This window comes from Crotalus tigris, unplaced genomic scaffold (assembly GCF_016545835.1).
Source record: "Crotalus tigris isolate CLP2741 ecotype Arizona unplaced genomic scaffold, ASM1654583v1 scf7180000017576.4783729, whole genome shotgun sequence".
Taxonomy (NCBI): Eukaryota; Metazoa; Chordata; class Lepidosauria; order Squamata; family Viperidae; genus Crotalus; species Crotalus tigris.
This window is the reverse complement of record NW_024096487.1, coordinates 4,098,053-4,114,750: the sequence shown is the minus strand read 5'-3', so window position 1 is coordinate 4,114,750 and position 16,698 is coordinate 4,098,053. Positions and strand designations below refer to the sequence as shown.

Below are 16,698 nucleotides of genomic sequence, written 5' to 3'. Positions count from 1 at the left end.
TGGGATAGCTCTAGGAGCGACTGCAAGTCGATGGACACTCTGGAGAGCGGAGAGAAGAGCGAACCCGGATGGAGGAATGCGTGAGAGGGCGGAGCTTGCGGGATCAGCCTACCGCGCCTCACATCAACAGCACCCATTGACTCCAAAGATCCTTGTCACAGGCACGCAAGAATGAGTGGCAATGGAGCGAGGAGGGGGATGAAAGAGGAATGCTGTGACGTTCGGAAGGATCGTAACCCCACCTCCCCCCAGACCGAGAGCTTTGTTTATAACCGGGGAAAAAGAGCACAGGAGATGAAAGAAAGGGGGGGAGCATGTTAACTGGGTTTGGCCGCATCTACGAGACTGGCTGCATAGACAAACAACTTATTGAATCATCCCAGCTTACTACCACACCCCAGTTAACCCAGAGTGGTACATGTGACCATCTTGACAGCAGTTGGGCACAAGGGGGAGGTACTAGGGATGAAAGGGAAAACATTCAGAGAGAGAGTAGTCGTGCAAATGTGGATTGGGAGAAGGAGAAGGAGAAATGCAAACCACTAGATAAACCCGAGGGAGAGAACAGAGACAATCAGAGAGACAAGGAGGCTGCTCCACCTACTTTAGAGCTCAAAGAAAAGAAAACAAATGAGGACACACGCGAAAAAAAGGGGTGCAGGAAGAAACGAGTCACCGGAGCACAATCCAACCAATTAGGTCCGATGATGAGATCGAGGAGCCGGGCGCAGACTTTGGCTTGCTTATAAGAGACTCTCTCACTCCCTGGCGTTTTAAGCCCTGAGGTTGCCGGCAGATGACGGCGAAAGCTTGGCGTTTTTAAATTAAATTAAACTTTTATAGTTTTATCACCCTGGTGCTCACCTTATTTCAAATGTATATATATATATATATATGTTGGTCTTTGGTTGTTCGGGTTTTCTCCCGTGTAAAATTGGAAGTGTCTTGGCAACGTTTCGATGAAGTCCCATTCGTCATCTTCAGGCTGGTGTTTTCAGCTTCGTGCTTCAAGGAGCAATGTGTGGTCTTAGCTGTTTCTTCCTTTTAACTGCCAGTATGAACTGATTGGGTGGGAGCTTGGCTGTGTTCTGATTGGGTGGAGGTGTGTTCTGATTGGTTAGGGGCTTGGCTGTGCTCTGATTGGCTGGGGGGTTGGCTGTGCTCTGATTGGCCGGGGGGTTGGCTGTGCTCTGATTGGCTGGGGGGTTGGCTGTGCTCTGATTGGCTGGGGGAGTGTTCTATTTGGGTGGGGGCTTTGTTGTGCTCAGGTTAGTCTGAGTTGCAGAGGAGTTTAAGATGGTGGGCTGCCTTGCTATTTTTGGCTTCGCGTTTGTGGTCGTGCCTCATCTTCATGGAGGGTGTCAGTTTGCTTCATGTATGGATTGGAGGGGTTTGAAGTGGCTAATGATGCAGCTGTGGTCTGGCTTCTGGTTTGTGGTCGTGCCTCATCATTGGTGTGGCTTTAGGTTTGCTTTTTGTGTGGATGTGTGGTGGTGACATCCTGTGTGGTTTTTATGAGTGTGGGTCTGGTGTCATTTTTTGTGTTAGGGAGTCATTTGTCAATAAGGGCGGGTTTCCAAATGGCTGGTAGGCGGGATGTATCATCTCGTTTGTTCATGCTGTGTGGGCGTTTTTCTATCTTGATAGCTTCTCTGATTATTCTGTTATTAAAATGTTCAGTTTTGGCGATAGTTCTGGTATTTTTAAAGTCAATTTTATGTCCTGTGGCTTTAAGGTGTTGGACCAGGGAAGATGTTGGTTCCTCTTTTTTGACTGAGTTCTTATGTTCTTCAATGCGTGCACTTATTCTTCTGTTGGTTTGGGACAAGCAGTGCATGGGATTTTTGGATATCACACACACACACACACACACACACACACACACACACACACACACACACATATATATATATATATATATATATATATATATATATATATATATATATATATATATATATATATATATATATATAATATATAGTATTTGGTTGGGTCGGGTTTTCTCTCCCGTAAAATTGGAAGTGTCTTGGCAACCGTTTCGACGAAGTCATTCGTCATCTTCAGGCTGGTGTTTTTTAGCTTCTTCATCTTCCGCCATGTTGGCCTCCGCCGTTTCTCGGATAGCTCTATCCGAGAAACGGCGGAGGCCAACATGGCGGAAGATGAAGAAGCTAAAAACACCAGCCTGAAGATGACGAATGTGACTTCGTCGAAACGTTGCCAAGACACTTCCAATTTTACGCGGGAGAAAACCCGAACAACCAAAGACCTATATACAAATACCCGCGAAAACCTCAGAAAACATATATATATATATATATATATATATATATATATATAAATCTAGCAAATGTTGGATTTTAATTGTGATAAATGAAACATGTTGGAAGAATGGGAAAAATCCTGAAAAATCTTCAGATAGTTTTGGGGTTATTATTAATTATAATATCTGTGAAAATGAGTGGCAAATAAATTTAATAATAAGAATTAATCTGGGCCTTTCTGTGCACAAAATTTATTCTTTGCCACTAAACTACAAATTTTCCTCCCCATAGTGAGTGAAGGCAAGACAGATATTCTTCTAAACTGCTGCACTTTCCATATGGTCATTTTAAAATAGTAAACAGATTGTCCTGGACTTGCCACCAAAATTGAGCCCCAATTTTTTGTTGCTAAGAGAGACATTTGTTAAATGAATTTTTCCCCATTTGACGACCTTTCTTGCCACAGTTCTTAAGTGAATCGCTGCTATCATTAAGTTAGTAAAAACGGCTGTTTAGTGAATCTAGTTCTCCCATTGACTTTCTTTGTCAGAAAGTTGCAAAGCTGATCTCATGACACTGCAATGGTCATAAATGCTCCAACCCTGGAAGTTTTTAAGAAGAGACTGGACAGCCATTTATCTGAAATGGTATAGGATTTCCTGTCTGAACAGGGAGTTGGAGTAGATGACCTCTAAGGTCCCTTCCAACTCTGCTATTCTGTAGTGAGATGAGCAGCAAGCAAAATAGATAGAAGACAGATAGATAGATCTGTTAGAATAATTAATCAGTTAGAATAATTAACCTATGGAACAACCTGCCTCCAGAAGCAGTAAATGCTCCAACCCTGGAAGTTTTTAAGAAGACACTGGGCAGCCATTTGTCTGAAATGGTATAGGGTTGCCTGCCTGAACAGGGGGTTGGACTAGATGACCTCCAAGGTGCCTTCCAATTCTGCTATTCTGAGCAGCAAGCAAAATAGATAGAAGACAGATAGGTAGATCTGTTAGAACAATTAATCAGTTAGAAAAATTAACCTGTGGAACAACCTGCCTCCAGAAGCGAAGCCTTTATCTACTCCTCTCTGAAGTCTCCTTTCCACCTGCAGTGAGGAAAAAGGGGGTGGAAATGTAACGCCTGGGATTGTTGCTGGAAAGGTGGTGTGGTGTGGTGGGGCTGCTGGGGACCCCTTAAAACCTTCAACCATAGGGCTTGGTCCCCAGGTCCTGTCTAGAATGCCTGCAACCATTTTCTTTTAATAAATAAATGCCTGTTGGAAGAAATATTCCAAGAGTTCTGTCTTCTTAAGATGCAAAGTGGGATGGGTCCTTACATTAGACAGGACTTGCAAAAATAATCCACCTGGAAGGGAGACCCTTGCCGGGGGATTTTGCAAAAATTACCATGTCAGACGGCGGAGCAAGGAAGGGAGAAAACTCCCCGGAAAGGGAGCTGCTGTCCCAATTGAAACCCTGCCAGATGTTGGGATCTGAGAGGTCAGATTCCTCAGGAGAGGTGGTGGAAGCACGGGACCACAAACCTCGGTGGTCAATGAGCGTTGGAAAGAAAGGCAAGTGGGAAAAGAAATCAAGAAAGGTGACCCTGAGACAGGGGGCCAACCAACCAGAATGGAAGCAGGAGATGGAGAAATCCCTGCAAGCAAGTGAAGAGGAAGGGAGCTGGGCACTCTGCTTGGGCTGGATCCTAGAGAAAGCTATTGACCTGATGAAGAGAACTGTCAGCTCCCTAGGAGAGGAGAATCCTGAGCCCTACTGCCACCCCAGCTCCTGGAGCCGCAAAGAGAGAAACACTGAGGGGGAAGTGGAACCTGCAGCCCTGGGGACATCTGCTGATCCAGTAGTCCGCACACCCCACCGACCCACAGATTGTGCCATTGAATTCAAGCCTGGGGCAAAACTCCCGAAGCCCAGATTATACTCCATGAGCCCAAAGGAGAAGGAGGAAATGGAAAGATTCATAAAGAAAAACCTAGAAAAGGGGTTCACTGAGCCAGCCAAGCCTAAAGTGGCTGCCCCAGTCCTCTTTAGAGAGAAGAAGGATGTCTCTTTACACTTATGCATGGATTATAGGGCCCTGAATACAATCAGTGAAAGCAACCTATACCCTCTGCCCTTCATGAAAAACATGTTGTCACACCTCTCGAAAGGGAATTTTTTTTTCTAAACTAGACCTAAGGGAAGCTTACTATTTCATGAGAATTAAGGAAGGGGATGAATGGAAGACCGCATTTAACTGCCCCATGGGGTGCTACCAATTCAAAGTCTTGCCATTTGGATTACAAGGAGGCCCCGCAGTCTTTATGCAATTAATCAATGATGTTCTAAGAGAGCACCTATTTAAGGGGGTCCTGGTTTATTTAGACAGCATTCTTATCTTCACCGAATCAAAAGAGAAACATGTCAACCTAGTCAGAGCGGTTTTAAAGAAACTGTGAGCCGCCCATCTATATGAACTGTGAATTCCACCAGGAAAGGATAGACTACGTAGGTTATCGCATATCCCCACAGGGCATTGAAATGGATCCAGAGAAGGTCAGAACAGTATTAGAATGGGCACCATCCCGCACAAGAAAGCAACTGCAAAGTTTCCTGGGCTTCGCAAACTTTTACCTCCAATTCATCCCCTCATTTGCCCAGCTAGCCCTACCCCTCACGAACTTACTAAAAATGAAGGGAGCATCCTCAGTAAAACCTAGCCAACCACTAACATGGACAATGGAGTGCCAAGCAGCATTTGAGAGATTAAAGAGACTTTTCTCTGCCGAACCCGTACTGAGGCACCCAGACATGGATAAGTCCTTTGTAATACAGGCGGATGCAAGTGATGTTGCAGTGGGGGCTGTACTATTACAAGAAAATGATGAAGGAGTATTGCAACCCTGTGCATATACATCCAAGAAACTCCCGGAAATTGAATAGCACTGGCCCGTATGGGAGAAAGAGGCATACAGGATACGTTGGTAATTACTCACATGGCACCAGTTCCTTGAAGGCAACAAAATCCCCTTCCAGGTGTGGACTAACCATAAAAATTTGGAAGCCCTGAAAACATCCAGGAAGCTCAACCCCAAGCAAGCCCGCTGGTCCCAGCATTTTCACCAGTTCCAATTTACGCTCAAGCATTTGCCAGGGGAAAAGAACTTCTCGCATGCCCCAATATAACAGCACGCAAGCCACCGACTCTAAACCAATGATGGTAGAATCACAACTGGCAGCACCAGTAACCACCAGAGCCCAAGCTAAATTGAAACCACAGCTGGGCAGCCAAACTGGAATTGAATTACGGAAAAGTTTGGAAACAGATGAATGGTTCCAGAAAAACAAAAATGTGTGCACAATGAGAAATGGGCTGCCTTGGGTGGGGATAAAGTTATATATACCAACAACCTAAAGAGTCACATTCATGCAGCTTTGCCACGACACAAAATCAGCAGGGCATTTTGGATTTGTAAAAAGATTATACTTAATTAAACGGCAATTTTGGTGGCCATCCATAAAAAAGGACATAGAAAGTTACGTGTCCAGCTGCCCAAAGTGTGCAACTGCAAAGAGGTTGCAAGGGAACTCACCCAGACTGTTACAAACAGTGGCAAATCCCTCAGCCCCCTGGAGGGAAATAGCCAGGGATTTTATAGTGGAATTACCTGAAAGCAATGGGAATACTGTGGTCTGGATGGTCACGGACTTGTTTTCCAAACTTTATCCCTTGCCAAAATATTCCCACCGCAAAAGCCTTAGCAAAACTTTTCATCCAGCATATTTACAGATTTCATGGGGCACCCCAACACATCATCTCTGATAGGAGAGTGCAATTTACATCTGCATTTTGGAAGGAATTTTTATCTCTCTTAGGGACCACTCAGGGACTGACATCTAGCCATCATCCACAAGGGGATAGACAAACAGAATGCTGTCACTCAGTACTTGAGCAATATTTAAGATGCTTTCTTAATTTCCAACAGTCCAATTGGACAGACCTACTCCCTTTTGCAGAAGTTGCTTACAATAATGCAGTCCACTCCAGCACAGGTTGCACTCCTTTTCAAATAGCTACTGGCCAAAGTTTCAACCCCATGCCAGAATTAACCCCAAATGAACCGGCGATCCCATCTCTGAAAGAATGGATGGAACAATTACAAAATACCTGGCCAATAGTTAGAAAAGCACTAGATGAAGCTAGGCAGGCATACAAAGCACAAGCCAATAAAAAAAGGGTTGAGCCTACACCATTCATTATAGGAGAAATTGTGTTCTTATCTACAAAATACCTAAAATCCCTACAACCCTGTAAAAAACTTGGACCAAAATATATAGGGCCTTTTCCAGTTAAAAAGAATCATAAACCCAGTAACAGTAGAATTAGAACTGCCAAAAAATCTCAGGCAAATAAACCCAATTTTTCATTGCAGCTTGCTGAAAAGACAACACCAGTCATTGTTATGGCCAAAAATCCCCCCCACCACCTCCAGTCATGGTGGAGGGTGAACAACACTTTGAAATAAAGGAAATCCTAGACTCTAGGAGATATCATGGAGCGACTCAGTACCTAGTTGCATGGAAACACCTCCCTGCCTCACAAAACGAGTGGGTCCATAAACGTCTTGTCAGAGCCCCGAAGCTATTAAAGAAGTTTCACACAGACTAACTTGTATACCTGTTTTGTTTTCTTTCAGGTGGATCTATCTTATTTTTAAGGGGGCAGGATGTCAGAATCCAATTATATTTCATTTCTAGTTATCGACTATGGAAAACCCCATTTCTGCCCTCTCTGGATTCTGTCATATGATGAAGGGGAAGGTGGGTGAACAAAGGGGTTTTATGGCCCTCACTTCCTTCGGTACAACTTCAAAGGGATTAAATGTGTATACCACCAAAAGGACTAAATCATAACAATGGGACCATCAGCTTTCATCTACTTCTCTCTGAAGTCTCCCTTCCACTGGCAGTGAGGAAAAAGGGGGTGGAAATGTAACACCTGGTATTGTTGCTGGAAAGGTGGTGGGGTGGGTGGGGCTGCTGGGGACCCCTTAAAACCTTGAACCACATACTCTGGTTTCTCTTCAGATCGTATAAATCTTTCGCCTTTTACTAAAGATTTCCGTGGAGAGGAACATTTATGAGTTTTCATGAATGGCAGAAAGGTATTAATAAATTTATCTGGGCAGGGAAAAAACCAAGAGTAAAACTTAAAATTATACAAGATATTCGCGAGAGAGGTGGACTCAAGGTACCGAATTTCAAATTGTATTATGAGGCTGTGGTTTTAACATTAATAAGTGATTGGGTTAATTTAACAAATGTAGAAATACTCCTCTTGGAGGGTTGGGATTTACTTTTTGGATGGCATGCCTATTTAATTTTTAATAAAAAGGTCGATAGGGTCTTTAAATCTCATATTATAAGGATTTCTTTGGTGAACCAGTTCTACTAGATACCTGGGAAATTATTTGGGTGAAGAATGTCAAATTTACACAAGCCCAAAACTTAAGGGAGAATTTTTACAAAATGTTTTATAGATGGCACCTTGATCCACAAAAAATGTCTCGCATGTATCCTGACTTACAGCCTAAATGTTGGAGATGCGGATGTTTGGATGCTACTTACTATCATATCTGGTGGTCGTGTAAAAATATAAAAGCTTTTTGGATTAAGATATGGTGGAATATTCAAAGAATTTTTAGAAGGAGGGTAAAATTTACCCCACAATTGTTTTTGTTAGGTATTGTTACTGATTGTGATACTAAAGAGACCACATTGATGTTAAATTTAATTACAGCCGCAAGGTTGTTAGTAGGGCAATGTTGGAAGAAGGAATCTTTGCCTACTTTGCAAGAGTGGTTTTTTAAAGTTTCTTATTTGGCGGAAATGGCAAAGATTTCGGCTTTTTTGAAGGATCAATCGCAAGAGAAGTATTTTGCGGTATGGAAAAAATGGATAGATTTTATACAATATAAGTTGGATATAAAAAAAATATTATTTAGTTTTTCAATAACTTATATTTAAAATTTAAAATATTTTATAGACTTTATTCTTTTTTATTTTATTTTTTATTATACTTTCTTTAATCTTTTTGTTTTTTCTTTTTCTTTATTCTTTTTCCTTTTAAGTATTTTTCTTTTGGTATTTATGTTTTTTTATATATATATTATTGTTAATTATTTTATAATTTGTTCAATTAATGTATTTAGATTTATTCATGGTTTATATCTTTTTTAAGATTTTTTGAAGAAATTTCAATTAAGCCTATATTCAGCTCTGGGAAGGTCGGGGGAGGGAATGGGAGGGTTGGGGAGGTTTGGGGAAGGGTTGTTTTGTTTTTGTAAAATTTAAAAAAAAATTCAATAATAATAAAAAAAAAACCTTGAACCACAGAGCTTTGGCCCCAGGTCCTGTCTAGAACACCTGCAACCATTTTCTCTTAATAAAGGATGCCTGTTGGAAGAAATATTCCAACAGTTCTGTCTTCTTAAAATGCAAAGTGGGTGGGTCTTTACAGAAATCTTGAAATAGAATCTAAGAATGAATCCCCTCTGGATATATTTTTCTGACTAGCAAAATTTTTGGAATTTGAGATAAAATTGCCATATCACAGTAGAAGGGTTACACTTTATACCTCTTTTTGGAAGTAGCTAGTAGTCTTCTAGGTGCAGGAAAGGTAAATAGCTTTTATTTATTTTCTGCCATCCTTTTCTTCCTATTCTTCTTCCATCTGAAAAAGTATCCCTTTTATTCTTCTTCCTCCTTCACCAAAAACCTCTCTAAGCAGAAACAGAGCAGACATGGTCAAATGTTGGCCTCTTTTGACCTGCATTTCCAATAATAGTTTAATACATGTGCATCTTTTTGGTCCCTATTACTGCATGTTGTATGAAAGAACACATTCTATATATGGACAATGAAGGAATTCATACATGTTACATTAAAGATGGTAGTGATGGTGTAGTTGGCGAAGTCATGAGTGATACAACAATAGTTATCTTCTGTTTCCTTTTTAGGGTGCTGGAGGTGGACTGGTAAGCAGCCTTTTTTATTTTGTGCTATTCTGAATGCTCTTCCATCTGAACAAGCACCCTTTTATCTTTTCCCACCTACACTAGAAGCATATCTAAATTCCTCAGAGCACAATCTCACTGAGAGACAAAGTTGCTAGTAATTGTTCCCAGTTTGAAGCCCAAGCATGGTGCAGGTCCGTGTGAGATCCAGGGGGAAGATCTTGCCCATTTATCAGGGAACAGTTTGATCCTGTTGGACCCAATGAAGTGGATAGGATCTTTAATGCTATTAGTGCATCCACCTGTCAATTAGATCATTGACCCGCCTGGTTGTAAAAGCCACAAGGATGATGACTGCCAGGTGGATTGAAGCAGAGATAAATTCTTCAGTGCAGGAGGGGACATTTCTGGGGCCTTTTAAGGAGGCCCTGGTTTGCTCCCTTCTTAGAAAAACATCACTTGATCCCACCTGCCTGGATAATTTCCATCCAGTTTCCCATCTTCCCTTTCTAAGGAAGGTGGTAAAAGAAGTGATTGATTGGCATTTCCAGAGGATCTTGGAGATTATCTAGATCCCTTCCAGTCAAGATTCAGGCCCAGGAAAAGAAAAAGCAGATCTATGGTGGGAGCAGGATTGGGACAGTGCAACCATCCTTGTTCTCCTTAACCTCTGGTCAGCCTTTAATAACATCAACCTTGGTATCCTTTTGGGCCAGTCTCAGGGTTTGGGGCTAGGCAGCACAGTATTGCACTGGCTTGGCTCCTTTCTCCAAGGCTGATCCAAATCAGTGCTGATAGGGAGGGAGAGGTCCAGCACACAATTGCTCTTTTGTGGCATGCCACAGAGCTCAGTACTCTCTCCACTCCTTTTTAACATCTACATAAAGCTGCTGGGTGAGGTCATTTGCCACCATGTGTTGAATGTTGATGTGTCATCAGTACACTGATTATATTCAACTTTATATCTCCACCTCTGGTGATCCAAGTGATACTTGCGCTGCCCTCTCACTGTGTCTTGAGGCTGTCCTGGACTGGGACTTCACTGGCTTCTGGTTTGCTTCCTGTTGCAATGCTAGGTTGGTTATTACCTTTAAAATCCTGCATGGCATGGGTCCATGTTACGACAATGCTGAACAACGTGACCTATGACGTATCCTCAAAGTTATGATAGTTGCACTTTGACTGGGATATAGGTGCTTGGCAACCGGCTCACATTTATCATGGCTGCAGTGTCCCACAGTCTTGTTATCCTGGCTTGCAATGTGCCCAGCCAGCCTACAACAAGCAAAGTCAATGGGGGAAGCTTTGCTTAATGATTGCGATAAAAAAGTAAGTCACGAAACATATTGTAGTTTTGAGAATATGGAACGATATTGGCCAAAGCCAAGTCCTGCAGCCATTCTTCATATGTTTTAGTCTCCAGGTCTATTCTTAGTTGCTCTTCTCTGCATTTTTCCTAAAGTCTCAACATCTTTTTTGTAATGTAGAGACCAAAACTGGATGTAGTAACAAAATGCAAATTTGAGGATTTATTTTGGAGCATTTCCTTCTTATTTGCGAGTGTGCTGGGTATGACTCAGATGTAGTGGCCATTCGGTACAAAAAGCCCTGGATCGCATACAATATTCAAATATACAATTGAAAGAACAGAAAGCATGAAATGAATCATAATAATAAGGTATAAGAGGGTCCACACAGCATAACAAAGTCAGGCAAAATCAGGATTTTGTTTTTTATCTTTCTTGAAGAACTTACCTGAAGTACTTGGTAGCCTGACATCAGTAAGTCAATATTCATATAACATCTCTAATTCCCTTGAAGTCTTTTCTGTTATTCCTTTTGCATGTAACCACAGCCACCCTCTTGAGACTCACTCCTCTGAAGCATCGCCTGAAATTCCAGGAGTAATTCCAGTAGGAATGTGGTTATTGTTAGGAATATTTAAAGGATGCACTGATGCCCCTTGTCTCCCCAGAGGACAGAGTTGAACCTCATTTTCTTACATCATAATTTTCATGAATTGTACTATTTGTAATCATATATCCTATGGATTTCAAGACTCCTATTTGTTTTATAATAGGCTGGATTTCACAAGGACCTCATCCCCATTTCTTGGTATAATATACTAGCATTGATTACAGTAGCAATGTACAATAGCCTATTATTCTTATTAGTATTGCTCTATAGGCTTATGGATAAGCTGATCTTCAAATAAACTGTCTCTTGAATTTTTAAGCAAATTACCATAAAAACTGTGAAAATTGAATGATCAGCTGAAATGTTCTTAGTTTTCATTTTTACAATTCCCTATGGAGATTTTCTGGGCATGAATTCCTCAGAAGAAATGGAGTCGCCTTCACAGTCAATAAAAGAACAGGAAAAGCAATACTGGGATACAATCCCCAAAATGACAGAATGATCTCAATTCGAATCCAAGGCAAACCATTCAATATCACAATAGTCCAAATCTATACCCCAACCACTGGTGCTGAAGAGGATGAAATTGACCGGTTCTATGAAGCCCTATAGCACCTTATAGAATTAACACCAAAAAATGATGTCCTATAATAATAATAATAATAATAATAATAGTATTGATGGGGGATTAGAATGCTAAGGTAGGAAGCCAAAAGATAACCAGAATAACAGGCAAGTTTGGCCTTGGAGTACAAAATGAAGCAGGGCACAGGCTGATAGAATTTTGTCAAGAGAATACGATGGTCATAACAAACACTCTTTTCCAACAACCCAAGAGACGGCTCTACACATGGACATCACCAGACGATCAACATAGAAATCAGATTGACTATGTGCTCTGCAGCCAAAGATGGAGAAGCTCTATACAGTCAGTAAAAACAAGACCAGGAGCTGACTGTGGCTCAGATTATGAGCTTCTCGTTGCAAAATTTAGGCTTAAATTGAAAAAAGTAGGGAAAAGCACTAGGCCACTCAGGTATGAACTAAATCATATTCCTGATGAATATACAGTAGAGGTGACAAATAGATTTAAGGAACTGGATCTGATAGACAGAGTGCCTGAAGAACTATGGATGGAAGTTCGCAACATTGTACAAGAGGTAGCAACTAAAACCATCCCAAAGAAAAAGAAACGCAAGAAAGCAAAATGGCTGTCTGAGGAAGCTTTGCAAATAGCTGAGGAAAGAAGGGAAGCGAAAGGCAAAGGAGAAAGAGAAAGATACACCCAATTGAATGCAGAATTCCAGAGAATAGCTAGAAGAGATAAGAATGCCTTCTTAAATGAACAGTGCAAAGAAATAGAAGAAAACAACAGAATAGGGAGGACCAGAGATCTCTTCAAGAAAATTGGAGATATGAAGGGAACGTTTCATGCAAAGATGGACATGATAAAGGACCAAAATGGCAGAGACCTAACAGAGGCAGAAGAGATTAAGAAGAGATGGCAAAACTACACAGAAGAACTATACAAGAATGAGCTTAACGTCCCAGATAACCACAATGAGATGGTCACTGACCTCGAACCAGACATCCTAGAATGTGAAGTGAAATGGGCCTTAGAAAATCTGAGCAACAACAAAGCTAGTGGAGGTGACAGTATTCCAGCTGAGCTATTCAAAATCTTAAAAGACAATGCAGTAAAAGTGCTACACTCAATTTGCCAGCAAATTTGGAAAACTCAACAGTGGCCACAGGATTGGAAAAGGTCAGTTTACATTCCAATTCCAAAGAAAGGCAATGCCAAAGAATGTTCAAACTATCGCACCATTGCACTCATTTCACATGCTAGTAAAGTTATGCTTAAAATCCTACAAGCTAGATTCCAACAGTATGTGGATCGAGAACTACCAGAAGTACAGGCAGGATTTCGAAGAGGCAGAGGAACTAGAGATCAAATTGCCAACATACGCTGGATCATGGAGAAAGTTAGGGAGTTCCAGAAAAAATCTACTTCTGCTTCATTGACTATGCTAAAGCCTTTGATTGTGTGGATCACAACAAATTGTGGCAAGTTCTTAAAGAGATGGGAATACCAGACCATCTTATTTGTCTCTTGAGAAACCTATATGCGGGTCAAGAAGCAACAGTGAGAACTGGACACGGAACCACTGATTGGTTCAAAATTGGCAAAGGAGTCCGGTAAGGCTGTATACTGTCGCCCTGCTATTTAACTTATATGCAGAGCACATCATGAGAAAGGCAGGGCTAGATGAATCAAAAATTGGAATTAAGATTGCCGGAAGAAATATCAACAACCTAAGATATGTAGATGATACCACTCTAATGGCAGAAAGTGAAGAGGAACTAAAGAGCCTCTTGATGCGGGTGAACATTAAGAAAACCAAAATCATGGCATCTGGCCCTCTCAATTCCTGGCAAATAGATGGGGAAGAAATGGAGGTAGTGACAGATTTTATTTTTCTGGGCTCCAAGATCACCTCAGATGGGGGACTGCAGCCAAGAAATTAAAAGACGCTTGCTCTTGGGGAGGAAAGCTATGGCAAATCTAGACAGCATACTAAAAAGCAGAGACATCACCCTGCCAACAAAAGTGCGTATAGTCCAGGCCATGGTTTTCCCAGTTGCAATGTATGGCTGTGAAAGTTGGACCATAAGAAAGGCTGAGCGCAAAAGAATTGAGACCTTTAAACTATGGTGCTGGAGAAGACTCCTGCGAGTTCCTTGGACTGCAAGGCATTCAAACTGGTCAGTCCTAGAAGAGATTAACCCCGACTGCTCTTTAGAAGGCCAGATCCTGAAGTTGAAACTCAAATACTTTGGCCACCTAATGAGAAGGAAGGACTCACTGGAGAAGAGCCTAATGCTAGGAAAGATTGAGGGCAATAGAAGAAGGGGATGACAGAGAATGAGATGGCTGGCTGGAGTCACTGAAGCAGTAGGTGTGAACTTAAATGGACTTCAGAAGATGGTAGAGGATAGGAAGACCTGGAGGAATGTTGTCCATGGGGTCACGATGGGTCAGACACGACTTCGCAATTAACAACAACAACAACAATGGAGATTCTCAGTCATCCAGGACATGGTTGTCTCAAAGGTGCTTTTCCAAAAGGCAACTGACCTTTTTGGTTTTTTTCCTTGAAAATATTTCATTGAATAAGAAGCTTACTCTGCACTGTATAGCTCTATGTAACCTTGTATAGCTCTATGTAACCCTAACTAGAGAGCATGAATCAGTATGTTAGAATATCTGGCAGTTAATGGGTCAGTGGGAGACTTCCTGGACACAAGCCAGAATGGAATGTCTTTGTCTGAAAGAAGCATGGGCCATCAGATGTCACTCCATGAGCCTGCGCCATTATAAAGATGGTATGGAAGAGAGCATCATCCCTTTACCTATAGGAATGGACAAAAGTAGCAGAAGTAGCTACCACAGTATGCAGAAGTATTTTCCAAAAGTAGCAGCCACAGTATGTATGCAAGTGATCTTTCTAATTAAAATATATTTTTTGTTATGAAACCATTTCTATTGAGTTATCTATCTGACTTGATTTAAAAGAAGGCATTTTTAACTCAGAGCCTGAGCCATTATAAAGATGGTATGGAAAAGAACATCATCCCTTTACTATTCTGACTCTAAGTTAAAAAACGCCTTCTTTTAAATCAAGTCAGATAGATAACTCAATAGAAATGGTTTCATAACAAAAAATATATTTTAATCAGAAAGATCATTTGCATACATACTGTGGCTGCTACTTCTGGAAAATACATCTTTTGTTCATTCCTATAGGTAAAGGGATGATGCTCTTTTCCATACCAACTTTATAACGGCTCACGCTCATTGGGTGACATCTGCTTCTTTCAGACAAAGACATTCCAATCTGGTTTGTGTCCAGGAAGTCTCCCAATGGGTTGAGCTTGGGTTCAAAATGCTCTCGAAGCATCCAATTCTGTGTAGGTAATTGATTCCAGTGGTGCTGAGGCGACCAGATTCTCCACAATCTCGAAGGTCTCTTGCCCACACACACACAGCAGCGTGACAGCTTTGAGGTCATCTTCATGAATTTGATTCACCCGGAGGTAGTTCTCCACCCGGGCCACATATGAGCTCCAGCGTTCTGGGTGAGCTGTGTCAAATTCTGAAAGCCGGCCTATCTTCGCCATCGTTTCAGCCCAGGAACTTTGTCCATGCCTCTTGCTGCAAGGATTGAGAAGGGGCTCCCTTTTCTGAGCTCACCTCCAGTGTCTCAGCGCTGGCAGGCTAAGGCAATCTCCAGGAACCACACTTCTCCAAGCTGCAAGCACCCCTGTGGTGAGTCAGCTTGGCTTCTTAATCTGTTTGCCTTGCAAACCAGTGGAACAACCTGCCTCCAAAAGATGTGAATGCTCCAACACTGGAAGTTTTTAAGAAGAGTCTGGACAGCCATTTGTCTGAAATGGTATAGGGTTTCCTGCCTGAGGAGGGTGTTGGACTAGATGACCTCCAAGGTCCCTTTCAATTATTATTATTATTACTATTACTATTATTATTATTATTATTATTATTATTATTATTATTATTATTGATCATCGCACAGTCAGCCAGATGTTCAGACTACCCAGGACCTGGGATAGGCAGATGTGGATGTTTGATGGTATTACAGATACCGTCGCAGGATGGAAGCAGTTCCTAATAAGGCCGCCTTTTGCAATTGACTAACAGCGAACCTGTCAATGCCAATTGTGTTCAAGTGGTGCACCAGTTGTTTTGGGATTGCACCCAAGGAGCCTATGACTATTGGTACTACCCTTGCTTGCTTTTGCCACAGTCTTTCTATTTCTATTTGTAGGTCTTTGTATTTTGTTATATTCTCCAGTTCTTTCTCTTCTATTCTGCTATCTCCAGGCACTGCCACATCCACTATTCAGACTTTTTTGTCTTTCTTATCGACAATTGTTAAGTCTGGGGTGTTATGTTGCAGGTGCTTGTCTGTTTGAATTCTGAAGTCCCAGAGCAGTTTAATTTATCATTTTCTATGACTTTCTCTATTTTATGATCCCACCAGTTTTTGCTTACAGGCAAATGATATTTTTTGCAGATCTTCCAATGCACCATTGTTGCTACTTTGTCATGCCGCTGCTTGTAGTCAGTCTGTGCAATCTTCTTGCAACAGCTTACCAAGTGGTCCACTGTTTCTTCAGCTTCTTTGCATAGGCGGCACTTACTGTCTGTTTCTGTCTTCTCAATTTTGACTTTGTATGCATTTGTCCTTAAGGCTTGGTCTTGTGCAGCCAGAATTAGTCCCTCGGTCTCTTTCTTCAATTTTCCTGCTCTTAGCCATTGCCAGGTTTTATTGTTATCTGCTTTCCCAGCTATTTTTTTCATGTATTGGCCATGTAGTGCTTTGTCTTCCCATGCCTCTATTCTGTTCTTCATTTGGTCTTTCTTGTAGGCCAGTTTGGTCTCTCCAGTAGTTAGTAAGCCTTCCTGATATACTAATTTCAGTG

General features: G+C 41.6%; 1 non-coding gene across 1 annotated transcript; it reads left to right on the top strand.

Annotated features, from left to right (window-relative positions):
* The first annotated feature begins 7,328 nt into the window (after positions 1-7,328).
* On the top strand, positions 7,329-7,443 carry LOC120315682. Its single transcript, XR_005558746.1, has one exon. It is a non-coding gene; the product is annotated as a U5 spliceosomal RNA (small nuclear RNA).
* The last annotated feature ends 9,255 nt before the right edge of the window (positions 7,444-16,698 follow it).